Below are 23,715 nucleotides of genomic sequence, written 5' to 3'. Positions count from 1 at the left end.
TATTTCTGATGTATTCGTGGGGAGGAAGGTGATCTCCACGTCTTACTCTTTTGCCATCTTGAAGGTCTCTAGTACTTCCTTTTTATGGTTAGTTGACTAACAGTACTTAATTGGTGCTTAAATATGAGCATTATCTTTCTTGACTTTTCTAAATTTCTAGTCATTCATTTATACATTTGTGGCCACTTTGATAAAGAAGGATGCTTGAATTTTTTCTTTGCTAAAAGTATAAGATTTTAATAGATAAGGAGAAAAATTCTGAACTAGCAAGGAAGACAAAAAGATATTCAAAACATCCAAATCCATCAATGACCTCCAAACAGGTATAAATGGTGAAACACACACACACACACACACACACACACACACACACACACACACACACACACACACACACACACACACACACACACACACACACACACACACACACACACACACACACACACACACACACACACACACACCCCCTGTTGTATCCACCAGGAGCAAAATACTTAAAATCATGAGACATAAGAATTCTGTAGAACCAAGATAGAGTTAGTAGAATTTTTTTCACCTCTAAATAAACCCAAATGGCCATGAACTTTTAGAAATATTTTTTTAAATGTACTTTTATGTCACCCATAGTCTGTCTCTTCAAGGTCATCAAAATTGAAAGAGACCTTGTCAGCGGGAAGAGTTCAGAATGTACGGCATAGTCTTTCTAGAAATGCTCAAGTGGAGTTTGCCTTCTGAAAAGTATACATGCAGGGGCTTCATCAGCAGAGGACTCACGAATATCTGAACTGCCACCAGAAACAATTTAGCACAGTTTTGCAGATTCTTTACTTAGCTTAGACTGCTAAATCGCTTAAAAGCGTTTACAACACACCACCTCTTCCCCACTCTCAGAGCACAAGGATTGCATGTTCCTCTCTTTTAGGTTGTGAAGTGCCCAAAGTGGAGACCATGGGCCTGCTGCTGGGACTCAATCCCCATCACTGGAGAAAATGAACTATTTTTCCAATTTTCTTTTCCTGAATGCAGCAAAATTTTTCTTAAAGCACAAAAGAGTAAATATTTTAAGCTAAATATTTTATGTAGTGGGCTACAAGACCACTGGCACAACTACTCTACTTTACCATTGTAGCACTAAAACAGCCATAGACAATATGTAAAGCATTGACTGTGGTTTATTCTGATAAAATGTTATTTGCAAAAGCAGACAGCTGGCCAGATTTGGTTCACAGGGTGTAGTTTGAAGTTCTCTCGGCTATTCTATACAGTTAGCGATCTTGGCATAATTCCAGCCCTTCATTTTTTTCTAATTGATTATTCATGGTTTTCAATTTCTCTCTCTCCCTCTCCCTCCTCCCTCTCCCTCTCTCTCTCTCTCTCTCTCTCTCTCTCTCTCTCTCTCTCTCTCTCTCTCTCTCTCTCTCTCTCTCTCCCCCCCCCTCCCACTCCTCTCCCTCTGTCTTCCTCTCTCTGTCTCGGTTTCTTCCTCCTTCTCTCCTCACCTTCTACCTGTCTTGTTCTCAGCTCTCGTGCCTAATCTTCCTCCTGTGATATGACTTTTTTTATTCAGTTGCACTAGCTCATTTTCTGCAAAGATTCTGTCTCCCACCATTTCCTTTTCTTTTTCACCCTGCATTCTTCATCAAGCATAGTTCAGTACGTTAGTCATTGAAACAGGGAAGTAGTCCTCTCACACCAACCACAGCTGAGTATCTCACAATCAGAAGCCTCATTTGCTTTAAATTATGCAGAGACCCTGGCTCTTTGATTGCTGGTGATACTGTGTATGGAAGAAGTAAGGAGCAGTAATGAGGGCTGGGTTGGGGGCAAGGAGGCTTGATTTCTAGAGGTATGCCTGTGTACCACCTATATAACTTAGTTTGAGTGTCTTATCATTTGCCCCAGGGTCAGAATGAGAGTTATTTGACATTAAAGTGGTGAAGCAGGCCACTGTGAAGTGTGATATGTTGACCACTGCAAGGCCTGGTACAGACTATTACCCTAGTCTGTTCATTTCTTATCACCAGCTGTAAAAAGAAAAAAGATTGAACATATGCCCTCTTTAACCATTAATATTAAAAAAATTTCTTCCTCCCACAAGTTAATTAAAATGTGCTCTTTTTTTTTGTGGCACACAGGCTTCAGTAGTTGTGGGACATGGGCTCAGTAGTTGTGGCTCGTGGGTTTAGTAGTTGTGGCTTGTGGGCTCTAGAGCACAGGCTCAGTAGTTGTGGCGCACGGGCTTAGTTGCTCCTCGGCATGTGGGATCTTCCCGGACCAGGGCTTGAACCCATGCCCCCTGCATTGGCAGGCCGATTCTTAACCACTGCGCCACCAGGGAAGTCCCAAAATGTGCTTTTATAAGGACTTTGATTGAGTCAGTAGCAACTTAGCAGAAAGCAGGGTTCTAAGGAAATAAGACTGAGGACAGAAAACAAATGATAGGGAAGGAAAATCCAGAGTGTAAAGCAATGTCTAGAATAACCTGGTAAAACTGTGGGAGGCTTCAGGCAGTCAAAGCTCAGAATGAGGACTCTGAGTGCCTAAAGGAATAGGATAAGTCAATAGATCATTCTCTATCACAGAATTGCCTGGGGTAGGTTATACAGTGATGTTTTAAATATGAGAAATAAGGAAAGAGTGTTGGTATGTATAACTTCAGTTTGAAAACTGATAATCAAGATTGGCCCATCTATAGCCTAGTTATAACTAGAATATCTGTTGAATGGCATAAGGACAGCTACACACCCTCCTATAAAAAAGTCCTGTTATGTGTAAGGCCCTATGTCAAGTCTCAAGGCACACAGATAAAAAAAGACTTACTCTCTCTCCATAAGGTTCTTAACTGTTTACCTACTTCTCTCCCAATAGATTATTAAAACAATGTGATAAGTGCTACAATATGAATAAGTACAGTATGCTACATGAGCACATAGGAGGGGCCCCTAACTCTCATTTATAGTCAAATAATACTTCCTCCAATAAGTTACACTTGACATGAGATTTGAATAAAATATGTTTCAGATTGAGGAAGTAGCAAGTTGACAAGGCCTAAAGTTGAGAGAAGCATAGCACATTCTTGGAACTGAAAAGTTCAGTTCAGCTGGAAAGACAGCACTGGCTACAGACAGCAGTGAGGCACGAGTGTGCTGAAGTAACTGTGTGTGCAGGGGAAGCCAGGAATGTCAGCAGCTGTGGTGTGAACATTGACCCTGACTGATATGCCAAAAAAAAAAAAAATTGGGTCCCAATGCCATCCCAGAAACCTCAAGAAATCCTCCATGGGATGGCCACATAGCCAAGTGGAAGCAATGAGCCAGTCTAATTTGGGCATAAATGTCAATGTGACTTCATTTGCACTGTTATGCTTATGAGGCCTGGGGACATTCAGTTTACATAAGATTGATTTCCAGCCAGGGCATTAGGACATTTGTGGGTTACAAAAAATTCCCTCACTACTATTTGCCTATTTATGGTCGAGGATTAAAAATATAATTAACCACTGAAGGGACACCAAGATTGTGTTTGGCTACCAGTTGGCGGAGGAGATCTATCAAGCCCTCCAGCAAGAACAGTCCAGCTAAAGGCCTTTGCACAGAATTTGTATTGCTATACAACATGTTTCAGGCCTTAGTGATTCCTGGAGCTCATAGCTGATAGCTGATAGTAGCTTCCTCTTGTAGCTTGTGTCCATGTACGTACAGAATAAACTGTCCATAATTTCAGACATTCTGATTATTATAGAATCTGGCATCTATTACATTTTTCAAAGAATAAAGTATACTTAATACCAAAACTAGATTGAATTTCTTGGTCTTTTTACCTGACTCCATTTTTTTTCATGCAGTTGCCCTAGTGTGGGTTCTTCAGACCACTTGTTTCATTTGAATTGGCTTGAGAAACAACCAGTTAAGCAACAGGTTTTATCATTGTTGTTGTTGTTGTTTGCTTGTTCCTTATTGTAGAACTTCTTAGAGGCTTAAATATGCCAACATGAATTCTGTATCTACACAAGATGTCTATATTATACATCATCTGTTCCCCACATGACCTTGAAACTTCTGCAAGAGTAGAGATTATGTCTGTTGTTCATTGCTACATCCCCATATCCAATGCCTTGCCTGGCACCTATTAGGCACTTTAAATATTTGTAAAATGAACAACAATATTAAGGGCTGATGTTCCATGGAAAATACTTCTCAAATATATTAAGCAAATCTTTCTGTCAAATGCCAGCTAGCTAGTTATATTGTGTTTATATTTTGCATCCAATCTATAAATCAGTACTACCATTTTGGTAAAATGTATATTGATAGCATATACACAGATGCCAAAAAATAGTAAGATGCAACAATAAGCATTGAGACGAGGAAAATTTCAGAGAAATGTTAGGTGAGAATCCTATGTAAATGGACTACTTCAGCTAAACACTGACTCTGTAATTTTTATTCTGCTTCTAAAATATTTCAGTTGTTATGTGGACATAGCTATGTAGTCAAAAAATCCTGTATGATGATTAAAGAATGGTTGTTTTCCAAAAACGCCCTTGGGATATTGAGAAAGTAAAGTCTGGTTGGTTGGTTGCTTTAGATTTTAGTAGCTTCTCAAAAATAAATAAGTAAATAAGGTCTCCTTGGAATGAAGATATTTTATAAATAAATTGTATATGTATTCTGGATATCCATGCGTTCTGGGTGACAGATGCTGAGTTCAGAAACCTCTTGTCACTTTTTATTGGGAGCACCATCTTGCAATGCACAATATATGCACAATAACATGTCCTCGTATGATTAGAAGAATCACTGCCAGTTACTGATGTGAACAGACAGCAACTGCTAATCCCAAAGCCCAGTTGTTTAGATGATGAAATGAAAACCCCTTAATTAAACCCCATAGCCAATTTATAATCACCCATGCATAGGGCATTCCTAAAATTTTTTCTGTAAGCGTGCAATAAGTCCTTGGCATCTGGCCTTCTGTGATTACTCAGTTTAGGAACTCTACCACCATGAGTGAAATGAATGTACCCTATTCTTCTTTGCAGACTAGGGGAAGCAAGTAGAGGAAATGATTCCAATTTTTTTCTCCAACTATTAATCTTGAGTAGCCCTTAGCACCATATAAAATGTTCTGTATGTTCTGCTGGGAAATTAATGAATTTAGTTTCTTTTATTTTCTTCCCTGTAAATATTCAGAGATTCAAATATTTGTATTTGTTTGCTTGTTTCTTTAAGTAATGCAGGCTAGGAAAGAGAAAGTAAAATAATAGCCGTAAGAATTGAAAAGATGAGGTTGACATTTGTGCTGAGCTAAGACATTATAGCTGAATGTGAACTGAAAGATTTCCTGGTCCATAGAGAATACATGGGTTTCAGCTGGGATGCCAATTCTGATTTTCTGTAGTTGCCCTAAAAACTATGTTGAGCAAGATCTTGGGGTGGTCTTTTTTTGTTTGTTTGTTTTTGTTTGTTTCTTTTACATCTTTATTAGAGTATAATTGCTTTACAATGGTGTGTTAGTTTCTGCTTTATAACAAAGTGAATCAGTTATACATATACATATGTTCCCATATCTCTTCCCTCTTGCGTCTCCCTCCCTCCCACCCTTCCTATCCCACCCCTCTAGGTGGTCACAAAGCACCGAGCTGATCTCCCTGTGCTATGCAGCTGCTTCCCACTAGCTATCTATTTTACGTTTGGTAGTGTATATATGTCCATGCCACTTTCTTGCTTTGTCACAGCTTACCCTTCCCCCTCCTCATATCCTCAAGTCCATTCTCTAGTAGGTCTGTGTCTTTATTCCAGTCTTACCCCTAGGTTCTTCATGACATTTTTTTTCTTAAATTCCATATATATGTGTTAGCATACGGTATTTGTCTTTCTCTTTCTGACATACTTCACTCCATATGACACACTCTAGTTCCATCCACCTCATTACAAGTAGCTCAATTTCGTTTCTTTTTATGGCAGAGTAATATTGCATTTTATATACGTGCCACATCTTCTTTATCCATTCATGCGATGATGGACACTTAGGTTATTTCCATCTCTGGGCTATTGTAAATAGAGCTGCAATGAACATTTTGGTACATGACTCTTTTTGAATTATGCTTTTCTCAGGGTATATGCCCAGTAGTAGGATTGCCGGGTCATATGGTAGTTCTATTTGTAGTTTTTTAAGGAAACTCCATACTGTTCTCCATAGTGGCTGTACCAATTCATATTCCCACCAACAGTGCAAGAGTGTTCCCTTTTCTCCACACCCTCTCCAGCATTTATTCTTTCTAGATTTTTTGAAGATGGCCATTCTGACTGGTGTGAGATGATATCTCATTGTAGTTTTGATTTGCATTTCTCTAATGATTAATGATGTTGAGCATTCTTTCATGTGTTTGTTGGCAGTCTCTATATCTTCTTTGGAGAAATGTCTATTTAGGTCTTCTACCCATTTTTGGATTGGGTTGTTTGTTTTTTTGTTATTGAGCTGCATGAACTGCTTATAAATTTTGGAGATTAATCCTTTGTCAGTTGCTTCATTTGCAAATATTTTCTCCCATTCTGAGGGTTGTCTTTTGGTCTTGTTTATGGTTTCCTTTGCTGTGCAGAAACTTTGAAGTTTCATTACATCTCATTTGTTTATTTTTGTTTTTATTTCCATTTCTCTAGGAGGTGGGTCAAAAAGAATTGTAATGTGATTTATGTCATAGAGTGTTCTGCCTATGTTCTCCTCTAAGAGTTTGATACTTTCTGGCCTTACATTTAAGTCTTTAATCCATTTTGAGCTTATTTTTGTGTATGGTGTTAGGGAGTGATCTAATCCCATACTTTTACATGCACCTGTCCAGTTTTCCCAGCACCACTTATTGAAGAGGCTATCCTTTCTCCACTGTACATTCCTGCCTCCTTTACCAAAGATAAGGTGACCATATGAGTGTGAGTTTATCTCTGGGCTTTCTATCCTGTTCCACTGATCTATATTTCTGTTTTTGTACCAGTACCATACTGTCTTGTAGCTTTGTAGTATAGTCTGAAGTCAGGGAGCCTGATTCCTCCAGCTCCATTTTTCATTTTCAAGATTGCTTTGGCTATTTGGGGTCTTTTGTGTTTCCATACAAATTGTGAAATTTTTTGTTCTAGTTCTGTGAAAAATGCCAGTGGTAGTTTGATAGGGATTGCATTGAATCTGTAGATTTCTTTGGGTAGTAGAGTCATTTTCACAATGTTGATTCTTTCAATCCAACAACATGGTATATCTCTCTATCTATTTGTATCATCTTTAATTTCTTTCATCAGTGTCTAATAATTTTCTGCATACAGGTCTTTTGTCTCCTTAGGTAGTTTTATTCCTAGATATTTTATTCTTTTTGTTGCAGTGGTAAATGGGAGTGTTTTCTTGATTTCACTTTCAGATTTTTCATCATTAGTGTATAAGAATGCCAGAGATTTCTGTGCATTAATTTTGTATCCTGCTACTTTACCAGATTCATTGATTAGCTCTAGTAGTTTTCTGGTAGCATCTTTAGGATTCTCTATGTATAGTATCATGTCATCTGCAAACAGTGACAGCTTTACTTCTTCTTTTCCAATTTGGATTCCTTTTATTTCCTTTTCTTCTCTGATTGCTGTGGCTAAAACATCGAAAACTATGTTGATTAAGAGTGGTGAGAGTGGGCAACCTTGTCTTGTTCCTCGTCTTAGTGGAAATGCTTTCAGTTTTTCACCATTGAGGACGATGTTGGCTCTGGGTTTGTCATATATGGCCTTTATTATGTTGAGGAAAGTTCCCTCTGTGCCTACTTTCTGCAGGGTTTTTATCATAAATGGGTATTGAATTTTGTCGAAAGCTTTCTCTGCATCTATTGAGTTGATCATGTGGTTTTTCTCCTTCAATTTGTTAATATGGTGTATCACGTTGATTGATTTGCGTATATTGAAGAATCCTTGCATTCCTGGAATAAACCCCACTTGATCATGGTGTATGATCCTTTTAATGTGCTGTTGGATTCTGTTTGCTAGTATTTTGTTGAGGATTTTTGCATCTATGTTCATCAGTGATATTGGCCTGTAGTTTTCTTTCTTTGTGACATCCTTGTCTGGTTTTGGTATCAGGGTGATGGTTGCCTCGTAGAATGAGTTTGGGAGTGTTCCTCCCTCTGCTATATTTTGGAAGAGTTTGAGAAGAAGAGGTGTTAGCTCTTCTCTAAATGTTTGATAGAATTCGCCTGTGAAGCCCTCTGGTCCTGGGCTTTTGTTTGTTGGAAGATTTTTAATCACAGTTTCAATTTCAGTGCTTGTGATTGGTCTGTTCATATTTTCTGTTTCTTCCTGATTCAGTCTTAGCATGTTGTGCATTTCTAAGAATTTGTCTATTTCTTCCAGGTTGTCCATTGTATTGGCATGTGGTTGCCTGTAGTAATCTCTCGTGATCCTTTGTATTTCTGCAGTGTCAGTTGTTACTTCTCCTTTTTCATTTCTAATTCTATTGATTTGAGTCTTCTCCCTTTTTTTCTTGATGAGTCTGGCTAATGGTTTATCAGTTTTGTTTATCTTCTCAAAGAACCAGCTTTTAGTTTTATTGATCTTTGCTATCATTTCCTTCATTTCTTTTTCATTTATTTCTGATCTGATTTTTATGATTTATTTCCTTCAGCTAACTTTGGGTTTTTTCTGTTCTTCTTTCTCTAATTGCTTTAGGTGCAAGGTTAGGTTGTTTATTCGAGATGTTTTCTGTTTCTTAAGGTAGGATTGTATTGCTGTAAATGTCCGTCTTAGAACTGCTTTTGCTGCATCCCATAGGTTTTGGGTCATCGTGTCTCCATTGTCATTTGTTTCTAGGTATTTTTTAATTTCCTCTTTGATTTCTTCAGTGATCACTTCGTTATTAAGTAGTGTATTGTTTAGCCTCCATGTGTTTGTATTTTTTACATATCTTTTCCTGTAATTGATATCTAGTCTCATAGCGTTGTGGTCGGAAAAGATACTTCATACAATTTCAATTTTCTTAAATTTACCAAGGCTTGATTTGTGACCCAAGATATGATCTATCCTAGAGAATATTCCATGAGCACTTGAGAAAAATGTGTATTCTGTTGTTTTTGGATGGAATGTCCTATAAATATCAATTAAGTCCATCTTCTTTAGTGTATCATTAATTCAAATGAAAACTGCAATGAGATATCACTTCACACCTGTTAGAATGGCGATCCTCAAAAAGATAAGAGCCAAAATGTGGTAGTGAGAATGTGGAGAAAAGGGAACCTTTGTACACTGTTGGTAGGAATGTAAATTAGTACAGCCACTATGGAAAACAGTTTGAAGGTTTCTCAAAAAAATAAAGATAGAACTACCATATGATCCAGCAGTCCTACTTATGGGTATATATCCAAAGGAAATGAAATCAGGACTTTGAAGAGGTATCTGTTCTCCCACATTTATTGCAGCATTATTCACAGTAGCCAAGATATGGAAACAACCTAAGTCCTTTTCAATGGATGAATGGATAAAGAAAATGTACTAGATATATATAATATATGTGTGTATATATATATTATATGTGGGTATATATGTACACACACACACAATGGAATACTATTCAGCCACAATAAAGAAGGAAATCCTACCTTTTGTGACAACATGGATGGACTTGGAGGGTATTATGCTAAGTGTAATAATTCAGATAGAGAAGGACAAATATTGTATGATATCCCTTACGTGTGAAATCTATAAAAGCCTAACACATAGAAACAGAGTAGAATGGTGGCTATGAGGGGCTGGGGGAGTGGAGGAAATGAGGGAGATATTGGTCAAAGGGTACAATCTTGTAGTTACAAGATTAATTTCTATGGGTCTAATGCACAGTATTGTGATTATGGTTAACAGTACTCTATTATATACTTGAAAGTTGCTAAGAGAGTGGATCTTAAATGTTCTCACCACAAAAAAGAAATGATAATTATGTGACGTGATGGAGGTATTAGCTAAGGCTATGGTGGTAATCATATTACAATATATATGTGTATCAAATCAACACATGTACACCTTAAACTTACACAAGGTTATATGTCAATTACATTTCAATAAAGCTGGAAAGAAAATTATCAGAGATAAAGAGAGGCACTACATAATGATAAAGGAGTCAGTTCTCCAAGAAGATATAACAATCCTTAATGCATATCCATCTAACAACACAGTGTCAAAAATATGTTAGACAAAAACTAATAAAACTTTAAGGAGAAATAGGCGAATTCACTATTACGATTGGATGTTTTAACACCCCTCTACCAGTAAGTTGACAGATTCAACAAGCAGAAAATTAGTAAGGACATAGTTGTACTGAACAGCCATCAGTAAACTGGATCTAATTGATCTCTCTAGACTACTTCATTCAACAGCAGAAGAAAACACATTCTTCTCTAGCTCACATGGAACATTCACCAAGATATAACATATTCTTGGCCATAAAACACACCTTAACATATTTAAAGTAATAGAAATTATACAATGTATGCTCTAAAACCACATGGAATTAAATTAGAAATCAATAGTATTAAAATAGCTGGGAAATCCCAAAATATTTACAGATTAAACAACAAGCATCTGAATAACACTTGGATCAAAGACAAGGTCTCGAGAAATTTAAAAAATATTTTTAACTAAATGAAAATTAAGATACAACTTTTCAAAATTTGTGGCATCCAGCAAAAGCAGTGCATAGAGGGAAGTTTATAGCATTGAATGCATATATTAGATAAAAAGAAAGATTTAAAAATAATAATATAAGCTTCTACCTTAGGAAACTAAAAGAAAAGAGAAAATTAAATCCAACTTAAGCAGAGGAATAGAAATGATAAAATGTGAATATTTCTTTGCAAGACCATGGTAGAAGCTCTGAGTATATGCAGGTATCCATTGATATTATTTAGTAAATTTCTGTAGTTTTTAAAGATTTGTCATTCTTCTGCTTAGATTTATTCCTAGGTATTTAACATTTCTGAAATAGCAACCCAGTGTATCTCTGTGTGGGCTTATTATTTGTTACATTTTTTTGACATGTCCTGAATGATATTCAGTGTTCTTTCAAGCATTCGAGTCTTTCTTCATTTGTGGAAAATTCTAATTATCTAATTATTTTCCTAAAAATATTATTTTACTCCACTCCTTCTATTTCCTATATCTGGAACTTTGATTTGCAAGATATTGAAATTTATAGATTTGTTTTATAAATCTTTCTCTGATATGGCATCTCTTTATCCCTTTATACTCTCTTCTGGTAGAATTCTGCAAGTTGGCCCTTTAGTTCACTATTTCACTCTTCTGCTTCATTCTTTTGTGTGCTATTTTTTTGTACTATCCATTCAACCAATACTCAGTAACTATGTATTGAATGCATATGTTGTTATGTTATGTTATATGTGCCCGTTACATATTAATGAGTGCTAGAAGAAAAACAAAAGGATATTTAAAAAATGAAATTTTCACCTTGGACCATTCCTTTGTTCTCTGGCTATAAAAACTGACTAATAGCACATGTTTGGAATAGGAAGTCAGCCCACTGTTCTGGCAGCGACCCTTCCCTCTAATAAATTCTATCTTCTTAAAAAAAAAAAGGATACTTAGAGAATGGAGAGTGAAGGAGGTACTACTTTAGATAGAGTGGGCAGAAAGGCCTCTCCAAGGAAGTGACACTTGAACAGAGGCTTGAATCAAGTGCAAGTATGGATGCTGCCTTTACCTGAGGAAATATTATGTGCAAATGCACTGAGGGGAAATATGCAACAAGGGAAATGTGACTGATACCTATTGAGGAAGAAAAGAATGAAAAGAAGTAGGGTTAAAGAGGTGAAACTGGACAGATACTAAAGGACTATTGATTTTACTCATGTTTGACAATCAGTGTAGTGGTTTGAACAGGGGAGAGGCATAATCTGATTTATATTATAAAAGGGTTTCTCATGCTACTCTGTTAAGAATAGGTTTTAGGTACAAGGACAAGGATGAGAGCAAGGAGACCAATTAGGAGACTGCCACGTTAACTCCAGCAAGAGATGATGGTGGTTTGGTATAGTAGACTGAATGTTTGTGTCCCTCCAAAACTCATATGGTGAAACCCCACCTCCCAGTATGATGGTATTAGGGGATGGGGTCTTTGGGTGGTAATTAGGATTGGATAAGGTCATGAGGGTGGACCCTTCATGAATGGATTAGTGCCCTTTTAAGAATCTCCAATGCTCTGTGGTGACCTAAACGGGAAGGAAATCCAAAAAGGAGGGGATATATGTATACATATAGCTGACTCACTTTGCTGTACAGCAGAAACCAATACAACATGGTAAAGCAACTATATTCCAATAAAAAAAAAGGAATCTTAAGAGAGTTCACTCCCCCTCTCTGCTCTTGGCCATGTGAGGATACAGTGAGAAGTCGGTTGACTGTAACTTAGCAGAAGGTTCTAACCAGAATTTGACCGTGCTGGCACCTGAAATGCAGACTTTAAGCCTGTGAGAACTGTGAGAAATAAATTTCTGTTGTTTATATGAAGTACATGCTAAAAGAAGCCAATATAGCCATGAAGGGAATTTAAAAGGTGATTCTGGTGAGAGCTCAGAAAGAAAGGAGGAGTGCTATAGAGAAAGCTTCCATCTTCTTAGAGAATATGTAATTATGAGCAGAATGTTGGTAGAAATACGGATGATAAAGGCCATTATGATGAGTTCTCAGATGAAAATGAGAAACAGAAACTAGAGGAAAGCTGATCCTTATTATAAAGCAGCAAAGAACTTGGCTGCATTGTGTTCATGTACTAGTGTCTTGTGGAAGGTAGAACTTGAGAGCAATGAAATTGGATATTTAACTGAAAAGATTTCTAAGCAAAGTGTTGAAGATACAGCTTTCTCCTCTTGAATGCTAATAGTTAAATGTGAGAAGAGAGAAATGATTTAAAGATAGAATTGTTAAGCAAAATGTAACTAGAACTTAAAGATTTGGAAAATTCTCAGCCTACCCATGTTGCAAAAAATGGGAAAACATTTTTGGATGAGAATACTAAGGGGGGGACCAAAGGCCCCTTTGGCAAGGAGATTAGTAGGGGTGTGAGCCATAGTCTTAATCAGTCACCCCAGTAAGAAAACTGCCAGTTTGAAGTGAAGTGGGAGAAGATGGGAAGGAAGGAGGAAAGGCTGTTGGACTTCTTGGATTTTATAAGACAGGAGTTATTTGGCTGCAAAAGTATACTATTCTTTAAGACAAGGAAAGAATGAGCCCAAATGTGATTCAGAGATCATCAGGGCTGCCTCCTCAGTTTGAAAAGACGGGACCATTGCTTTGCTTTCAACAGGCTAGGGGTGAGGTGGTCCAGCAGAGCCCTGTAGCATAACCCCTGCCTGGCAGAGTTGTGGGGGCAGGACTGCTATCCCAGTGGGTCCAAAGGTGGGCCTGGAGGGCAGACTATGGAGCCAAAGAGGATTATCTTTGTACCTTAAGATCTCATGAAGTTTGCCTAGGTTTTGAACTTGCTGGGTACCTGTCACCCTTTTCTTCTTTCCTATTTCTCCCTTTGGAATGGAAATATTTATTCTATGCCTGTCCCACCACTGTATTTTGGTTTCATTTTGAATAACTTGTTTGGTTTCACATGTTCACATCTGGGGAAGAATATTGCCTCAGGATGAATTGTACCTAAGGCCCATCTCTATCTGATTTAGATGTTATTTAGATGAGACCTTGAACTGTAGACTTTAGAGTTGATGCTGGACCAAGTTAACTTCAGGGACTATGGGATGGAATATTTTGCATGTGAGAAGGACATGAATTTGGGGGGGGCCAGTGGTGGAATGTTGTGGGCTAAATATTTGTATCCCCTCTCCAAAAGTTATATGATGAAACCCTCTCCCCCAGTGTGATGATATTAGGAGGTGGAGCCTTTGGAAGTTAATTAGGATTAGATAAGATCATGAGATTGGAAGCCTCACTACTGAATTTGTGCCCTTGTAAAAGTCAGAAGAGGGCTTCCTCCCCCTTTCTGCTCTCTGTCATGTGAGGTTACAAGAAGAAGTCAGCAGTCTGCAGCTGGGAAGAAGGCTTTCATCAGGACTCAACCGTGCTGGCACCCTATCTCAGATTTTTAGCCTTTTTTTAGACATTTACTGTGAGAAGTAAATGTCTGTTGTGTATAAGCCACCCAGTCTTTAGTACTTTGTTATAGCAGCCTGAATAGACTAAGACACTAGGCTTCGGGGTTTCTGATTTCAACAATTTCCCCATGATCTCTAATTGTTTCTGTCATTTGGCCTAGGACTGATATAATACTACTACTAATAATGATTCTCCTTTGATATAATCTCGAAACAGTGAAACACTGGTATGGTCACAGCCAAGAAAGAACACACTACAAAGAAATGCTTTTGTCCTTTGAATCCAACAAGAAGGACTTGTCTTTATGCAGATCCAAGCCAACAATCACAAGATGCTCCCTGAACATTGATCTTCCCCCTTTCTTTCCTTTTTTCCTTGCTCCTTCCCTCCCTCATATCTCCCCTCCCTTCCTTCATCAAACACAATTTAACAAGCTTATGGATGACATATCCTAATGAGAGGGCCTTTCTACTGGCACTTGAATGATCCTGTCCCCTAAGAAATATCCTGACCCACATTAAATCTCACCATTCTTTCCTCAGAATTGAGCCCCCTCCTCAGAATTTTAGGAAATAACTAGAAAATAGTTAAGAAAAGAAGAGAGTTTATTGGAATTTTCCCCATTGTTTGACTCTCACTTACAAGGATTAATGAGCAGGAGATGGAAGCTTTTGTTGCAGGAATAGAGTAAGACTTAGAGCCTTTATAACAACTATTTGTTGATTTAGAAGAAATTGTGTTTCACTAGCAGGGTCATTCATCAGCATGAGGCACTAGCAGCAATGTGCCCAGGAAAAATCAATTTTCCAGAATACTCAGAGCTTACCAGAAGTCATATGCTCTGAAGGCAGGAGACTCAGTTTGGTTGCTGACGAATAAAAAGGAAAAATAAAAATGAGCATTTTAAACCAAGGCACACATCATCATCGTGCTGTGCCAAGTTTTATCAGTCAAAGCTGTTTAACAAAATTTTATGGATTAGTAACCTTTTTATAACCAAAATAAATCATTTGGGTTTCAGCAAGCCTGAAACACCCAGTACTTTGGATCAGATGGACTTTTCTTTCTGGATATGAGAATTCATCATACTCATCATCATTGTCATCATCATTATTTAGCATTTTGGTTAATTATTGACCATAAAAGTGAAAATATTTTATTGCTCTCAAGACCATAATAAAGATGCACACTATTTAATTATTCATTAGCATTTTCATATCTATTTTCTACTCCCCCAGTTTTTATCCACATTTAGGATTAGGGACAGGACATATTGCACGTAACTCTTTCATCCAGAGTACAGTCCTCACTCCCACCAGCTCATTTATCTATCCCCGCCTTTTGAGGAAATGACAGCTTAAGTAAACTTTGAGTAGCTTGAGTAGCTCTGGAATGAGTGGGACAGACCAGTGGCTACCTTGAAAGGCTTTGCGGTGGGGGAAAGTACACATATAGGCCCTGGTCAGAATGGGCAGGCTATGGATACTGGGTCATTTCAAATGGCACCTAGAGGAAAAATGTCAGGTTTGTGTTAGGACACTTGAAGAGAGGGTGAAAATGACAATACATAGAAATCACCCACTTTACTGAGAGCTGACACGGTAATAATTGACATGCATATTGACCATGGAACACTGTGGAAGGGAAAGCTTGGAGCTAATTTAGCTTGAAAAGGTATAATTATGCTACCAATGCTTTTGCAATGGCAGGCAACATCCTGCTTCGGAAATCACACTCATACAATAAAATTTTGTCTTCCAACTTTATAGATGATAAAACTGAGCTTCATAGAAGGAAGAAATTAACCCAAGATCACCTAGGCAGGAAGTGGAGAGACAGGACTAGAATCCAGGTCCTAGGAATCCCAGCCATGAGCATCTTCCTAACATCACTGATTGATTCTGCAACTGGCAGAATATAAGGTCAAGTGTCAAAAGGCTAATACCATCCTTTTAAGGTGTATTTTTTCAGAGTCCTAGGCTTTCCTAGGACGAATAGAAGTTACGTTTACCAGTATTTACCTCTGAAATATTCAGTCTTCGATAGCCAGGAAACACTCCCTTCTAAAGCTGTTTGATACTGCTGACAGTACTATTTCTTGGGAAACTGCTTTGGTTTCTCATTGATGATCAGAATGGATTCAAAGGACTCAGAGTATATCTCTTTCTCTGTCTCTGAGATATCCAGTTTAACCTTTTCCAGTAGTTTTATTATTGTTGTTGTTATTCCCATTTCACAAATAGATACATAAAGCCCTAAAGGGTGATAATCTTCTTCAAGGACATATAACTATGAAACTGTGGAATAGGGACTAAACTACTCCTACTCCTACAGTGCTTTGCATTTGTCTACCCTTGACTGTGAATAGCTCTCTGAGATATGTTGGATGGAGACTGAGATTAGCTCCTCTGAAAATAAAATGAATTAAAACCTCTATGAGTTATGTGTGGGTTTTATAATTAGAGTATGTGTGGTAGACAGTGATAGGAGCTGAGCCATTACCTCAAAGAAACAGGGTGGGAAAGCAACTGACAACAAAAAGTTCTATGCTTAGGAACAAAATTATTTCCTGAAATAGGAAATGTTGGCTACAAAGGGGAAACAGAAGGGAATGAAGATCGATGGCTGTTTTCCACAAATCCTTTTGAAAACTCAATCCACTGGGGAAGTAACTATTCATTTTATGGAATTATGAGATATTTACACTTCATGATTTATTCAGAACAAGTACTGAGATGCAATAAGCAATGTGTGCTCATTTATGAAAAGGTGTCTTCAGGAACAATTGGATATTAAACTTAATTCTCCTATATAAGTATTTTGCAATAGGACAACTTTGTTCACTGAAAAAAACTGACATTTTGTTCAATTTCAAACAGAAGATGTAGGAAGTATTTCTTATTCAGCATATTTTAGAGTGGGTTGCATGCCTGTAAATAAAACAAATTCCTTTTAATGAAGTTCTAATTTTTATTATTTATGGTGGTTTTTACTTTATTATTTATGGCAACACAAGGACTTGAGAACTATAAGAACTTGAGTTTCTGAACCTGCCTCCATCAAGCAGCATTAAAGAAGAGAATTATTCACTGTGGAAACATACTAAGGCTTTTTCTGCTATGAAGGTAGAAAATAGCTGCAATAAGGTTCCTGAGCATTTAGCTTTGTTCCCTGGGTACTAGAAGATTGCCTGGGTCCATGTCTGAAATCTTATGCCTGGTTATGGTTACCACAACACAGAGAAATTTCCCTCCAGTCTTGTCTTACTTCATTCTCTCCAACACATGGAGCCGTCTTCAAGGAACAATGCTTTTACCATGTTATCATCAAAATCAAGGATTTGCAATAGCTCTCAACAACTAGAAGCTAATGATTCTCCAGGACAATGCCTCATACAGTAGAAATAACATAGGATTTGGAGTTAGACAAAGCTGGGCTCTAATCCATGCTCTGGTAATGTGTAATGTTTGCAAGTCATTCAAACTTTCTGAACTTCATTTTCTGCTTCTCTCAAATGAAAATATGCATATCTACCTCCATGATTATTTTGAATATTAGAGATAATGTTGATATAGATTGTTTTAAAAGGGCCTCAATAATTCTTCCCATCCCTGCACGCATGCCATTTTTCAATGTGACTTTGCAGCTCTTTCCATCAAAAGTCGAGTCTAATTCTCTGCTTCTTAATCTGAAGTTGGCCATGTGATAAACTGGTCAATTAAACATTAGCAAACATCTTGCAAGCAGAGGCTTTAAACGTGTTTGTGCTTTGAATATTACCCTCTCCTTCCCCTTTTGGAACCCAACCACCAAGTGTAAAAAGCCTAAGCTAGCCTTCTGGATGATGAGAAACACATGATCCATCCACCCACATAGCTGCAGTTGACAAGAAGCCAGCTCCCAGAAGCTAACAGCAGATGTATGAATGAACCCAGCCAAGATCAGCAGAAGAACTGTCCAGATGAGCCCAGCCCAAATTCCCAACTTGCAAAGTCATGAACTAAATACATTTTCCATTTTAAGTCACCAGGTTTTGAGATAGATTGCTATACAGCAAAAGTTAAGTGATACAAATGTATGTAAAAAGTCTGTTACAGTCCATGGGATGTAATAGATACCTAAAAATGATATTTCCCCATCCTCCCTAATATAGCTTGACCTGAACATTTCAAATTTTTGTTACTTACCTACTTAAACATTCCCAAAGCATTGACATAGCTACCATGCTTCTCTCTCTACCTATGAAGATCTATTTTTCCACAACCTGTTATGATTTAAACATTTATTTCAAGTCCCAACACCTCCACAAGGCCTTCTTTAACAACTGTAGCCTGCCATTACTACTTTTATTTTTCTGATATTCTATTACTTACAGTCTTTTTAAATACACAATGTAGCACTTTAGGTATTAACTCACTGTCCTTTAATAACTGATTGATGTGTGTGGATCTTCATTCAGTGAATAAAAATTAATTGAATTGTTACTGTGATAGATTCTGGAGACAGAGATGAATAGGATATAAGTACCCTCAAGTTATTCACAGCAGCAATAAATGCAGACTAATAATAGTGATGCAGTGTGATTTGTGCTATAAGAGAGGTAAGTATAGTGGTGGGACAAAGGCAGTTTTGAGGGTTGGAAAAATCTTTTCCAAGGAATTTGTAGTTTAGAATTCCACCCTTGCACCCCACCCCCCATCATTCTGGTGAACTCAGTCATCCAATATTCAGAGGGATTTGTGTATACCAAGTTATTAAGAAACTGTGCTTAACCTTTGGTGCATAACAACACTTTCAGTTTCTCCTGAGTGCTTATTGTGAAATTGGCATTATTATTTCTCGCTGCAGATGAGTAAACTGAGGCTAAAAGTATTTTTAAAAACTTGTCTAAAATCTTGTTTTCTTTCTTCAAACTAGACTGTATGCATCTTGAGGACAAAAACCACATTGTAAATCTCTATTTTCAATAAAGCATATAGGACCTAAACAATTTTCAGTGCACACCCGTGGAATGAAAGAGAGAAAGGAGCTGGATATAATAGTTTTCTCTTATGGGTTAAGAGGGAATTCAGTGGCCTCCTCTTTTAGCATAAAATATAAAACGTGGTCTACAGCTCTCTGAAGGAACTATCACAAATTTATCCATACAAGCTCCACTCATGCTTGACTCAATTGTACTATTTGTGTTCTAGCCATCCTAGGCTTTTCTCAGTTCTTAGAACGTGCCAAACCCTCTCCTGGGCCTTTAACACCTGCTATTTCCTCTGTCTGAAATGTTCCCCTTCTCTGTGAGTCTCCTTCATCTCTATACCTGACCAGCTCCTATTCATCCTTCAGGTTTCAGCTCAAGCATCATCACTTCTTTTTTTGTTTTTATTAATTAATTTATTTTATTTATTTTTGGCTGCCTTGGGTCTTTCTTGCTGCACGTGGGCTTTCTCTAGTTGCAGCGAGCAGGGGCTAGTCTTCGCTGCGGTACGTGGGCTTCTCATTGCGGTGGCTTCTCTTGTTGCGGAGCACGGGCTCTAGGCACGCGGGCTTCAGTAGTTGTGGAACGCGGTCAGTCATTGTGGCTCACGGGCTCTAGAGCGCAGCCTCAGTAGTTGTGGCACACAGGCTTAGTTGCTCTATGGCATGTGGGATCTTCCTGGACCAGGGATCGAACCCATGTCCCCTGCATTGACAGGCAGATTCTTAACCACTACACCACTAGGAAAGTCCCAAGCATCACTTCTTAAAGAAGGAAATCATGAATCCCCAGACTACATCAGGTCTTCCTGTTAGAGACAGACACAGAATTGTGTGATTTTAATTACACAATTTAATTTTAATCTCTGTAATTTTAATTACATGTTTACATTTTGTCTTCTATACTGATAGCTCTCTAATCCCAATCTTTTGTTCACTGCTTTTCCCCAATGGTGACAGCATATAGTAGGCATTCATGACATTCATTCACTAATTTAAGTAAATGTATTATTTGGTGAGGCGTCTGTGCCTGTCCTGCGTAGAGATGGTTATTGTGTTGTGGTGCAGAATATTTCACTTGATGTTGTAGTATGGCTTTAAATGGCATCGTGCTTGAAAGAGGTCTGTGTACATTGTAGTCACTCTGCACTTGGGTCCATGTTGTACATTCAGTATCTTGACTGAGAATGAGAGATATGTGACTCCCAAGCAGTCAGTGCTAATACAGACATTTCACTCCCATCCACTTCGCATTGTCTAACATTATATGATATCAAATAGATCATGGGAATTGTAATTTTTTAAAACAAATTGGCTAAGTTTTGCTGCCGAGAAGCTTTCTTTAAGAAGGTCTGAGAAGCTATCAAAATTTCCATCAACTTGCAACAATATTCTATTTTAAAAAAGGAAACTATTTGGTCATGAAATGCCTGTTGGATAAATTTTGTTTGTGGTGGATGTTTCCCTTTAGATAACTGTTTCCCAGTTAATACCTAATGTTTTCCAGTTCTTAAAGAATAATAAAGTCACTGAATCATCATCAGTGGAAATGGTTGTCTGGAACCATTCACCATCTGTAATTAATCACATTATGAAAACAAAATTTTTTTGAGAATTCTGACTCCAGGAAGCATATTACAAGCATTAAAACTTAGTTCTTGTAGCAGGATAAAACTGGGCTTGAATTCAAGCTCTGCCATTATGTAGTATATAGTGGTGGGACTTTGAACAACTTAACGTTTATAGTCTCAGGTTTCTCATCTGTGAAATAGGGATCCTAATAGTATCTGCCTCATTGGGTTGTTGCAAGGATTAGAGATAATCCATGTTAAGTACTTAACTAAAACCAACTCTGTGCCTGCCATTTGCTCAATGCAATTATTTGGTATCAAAATTCTTGATAATGATTATTACAGGGAGAAAGGATTAGGGAGACCACTTTAAGGAAATTGAATGAACAAATGCATGGAACTAGGGCTACAAAAAGGGTATGGGCTGTATTTAGGGGTCAGTGAGGAGAATCTGCTACCTTGATGGCAGAGTTTATGAAGGAGACTAATAGGAGAACAGATTGGGGCTATGTGTATTGAGGATAAGAAACTGGAACTCCATAGTATAAACAATAGGGAGTCATTGAAGTAACTTTCTTTTAAACAGCACCAGGTTTGTAGTATATGTTCTGCTACAGTTTCAAAGTATCAGGAGACACTTTAGTTTTTACTAACTGCTGTGGACTGAATTGTGCCCCTGCCCCCCAATCCATATACTGAAACCCTAACCATTCCCCCCACCCCTGCTGTGATGGTATTATTTGGAGAGGGAGCCTTTGGGAGGTAATCAGATTTAGATGAGGTCATGAGAATAGGACCCTCATGATGAGATTAGTGCCCTTATAAGAAGAGAAAGAGACACCAGAGCTATCTTTCTCCCTGCCATGTGAGAACAGTGAGAAAACAGCAGTCTACAAGGCACGTGGAAAACAACCATGCCAGTACTCTGATTTTGGACCTGAGCCTCTAGAATTCTGAGGAAATAAGTTTCTGTTGTTTAAACTGCCCAGTCTATAATATTTTGTTATGGCAGCCCAAGCAGACTAAGATACCAACTGTTGAGAAATAACTCTGCTTGAAAATAATGTATTTTTTTAAATGTGGTTTTAAATGATGTCCTGGTACAGCATGAATTTGTAGCTGCAAGTTCTTTAACAATAAGCAGTGGGTCCCAGGTTATCAAATACCTTTGCTCTCTGAGTGATAGATGTTAACAATAATTTGATACAATGTAATCATTAAACACCTATCCAGAGAATACTGATAAACAGGGAAAATTGCTGCTCTTAGAGCAGTTCTAAAATATTCATATTTCTCATACGCAGGTATACCAGGGACCATAATCACCAGTCTCTTCTTTATGCTACCAAGACACAGATATGGGAAAAGTAGAGCCCCAAAGAAAAGGAGTTCAAAATTAATGAAAAATTTCTTAAGCAAAGCAACAGGAAAGAAATAACAGAGTAGTCATAAATTCATTCATTTATTTACTCATTCATTCATTCACTGAATAGACATTTTTTTGTTCACTTATATCTTCTACTTGGTAAAGTCCACTTTTACCCTTCAGGAAAATTGTAGACAATCTTGAATGAGTCAAAAAGGCAACAGCAGAAGGCTCAGAAATAAGGTTATGTCCTCTCAATTTAGGTAAGTAGATAACCAAGCAGATAAAATAAGCCTTCTGGTTTGTGAAAGAGTTAAGCCATCCCACCAAAAAAAAAAAAAAGTAAAAGACCCCTCTGCTGACTTCATATCAAATTGTTATCATCAGTGCTTCCTATATAGTCAGAGAAGTTTAAGTACGAAAATGAGCTATTTTTTGACCCTGAGAAAAGAGTAAATGGGATGGTGATGTCTCTAACTCTTCTCAAAGATTTAATGAAATACACAGATCCTTATATGTCTTTAAATTGTGCTGTAGTTTGTTTCCTATTTAATTATTGTACTTTAACAAGTAAATATGCTCAACAGTTGAACAGACTCCTTTTTGCCTTGAAATATATTGAGTGTAAAAACATGTCTCCTTTAACCACAACCATGGAGCATAGTTGTTCCAAATACAAGGCTACTATTGTAACACTGTCAACATGGTGAGAGGTGATCCTAGTTGGGAGCCAAATACTTAGGCATAAATGGTGTTTTTCAAAACACTATTGAAAGCAAATAACTAGTTATTTGGAAAACAACCAGTGTATAGCCGCTGTTTCATTGAAAATAGATAACTGCTTTTAAGTCAGTTCATTTTATGTAGATATGATGTTGAAGTGATGTCAGTTGTAAATTTTTGGAACTACAATATTCTTATATTTTATTACCTTTGGTGTACATATTTTCAAATACACTCTGCACATTCAGTGCATATAGAAGGGATCTAATAATAACCCTTATATGTTTATACGTGTATAACTTTACGTTTCAAAAGTATTTTATGTGCAATTTCTCATATGATTGGAACAACAATAGTTGAGGTTTTTCCCCCTCATTTTAAAGATATGTTAATTGATGGTTAGGGAAGTTAAATGGTTCACCCAAGGTCACACAGTTAGTACATGACAGACACACCACTAGAATTCAGGCATCTAATTCTCAGTCCAGTGAAGCTTCCATTTCATGAAGCCAAGCATCTCTTTTCTCAGGGAAAAGTGAAAAGGTCATCACCTTGAAACTCCTTCTTTAGAAAGACCAGTTTTTTTTGCTATTTTCCTCCTTAATCTTCATATTTCCTTATATCTCTTTAATCATGGCCTTCTGTCACTATCAACAATATCCAGAGTTTTATGCTTCTCCTACCAAGGCAGAACCACAGCTTTCTTCTTTGAGAAACTCCTATAGGCAATTTTTCATGGTATTTGTAGGAAGAGTACTCTGGAAACAGTAGTTCATCACTGAGACACTATGACAGGATATGGACAATTCTGATAGAGGAGAATAATTGTATAACAATGTGTCATATTCTTCAGGTAATCAGTAGGCTGAGTTTTTGAAACAGCAGCTCTAGGGGATTAAATACAACAGGATTCCCAGTAGATTCTAGGTGTGCTAAATGATTGGCACGAGGATCTGGA

The sequence above is a fragment of the Tursiops truncatus genome, chromosome X (assembly GCF_011762595.2).
Source record: "Tursiops truncatus isolate mTurTru1 chromosome X, mTurTru1.mat.Y, whole genome shotgun sequence".
Taxonomy (NCBI): Eukaryota; Metazoa; Chordata; class Mammalia; order Artiodactyla; family Delphinidae; genus Tursiops; species Tursiops truncatus.
Note: the sequence above shows the minus strand (reverse complement) of the source record.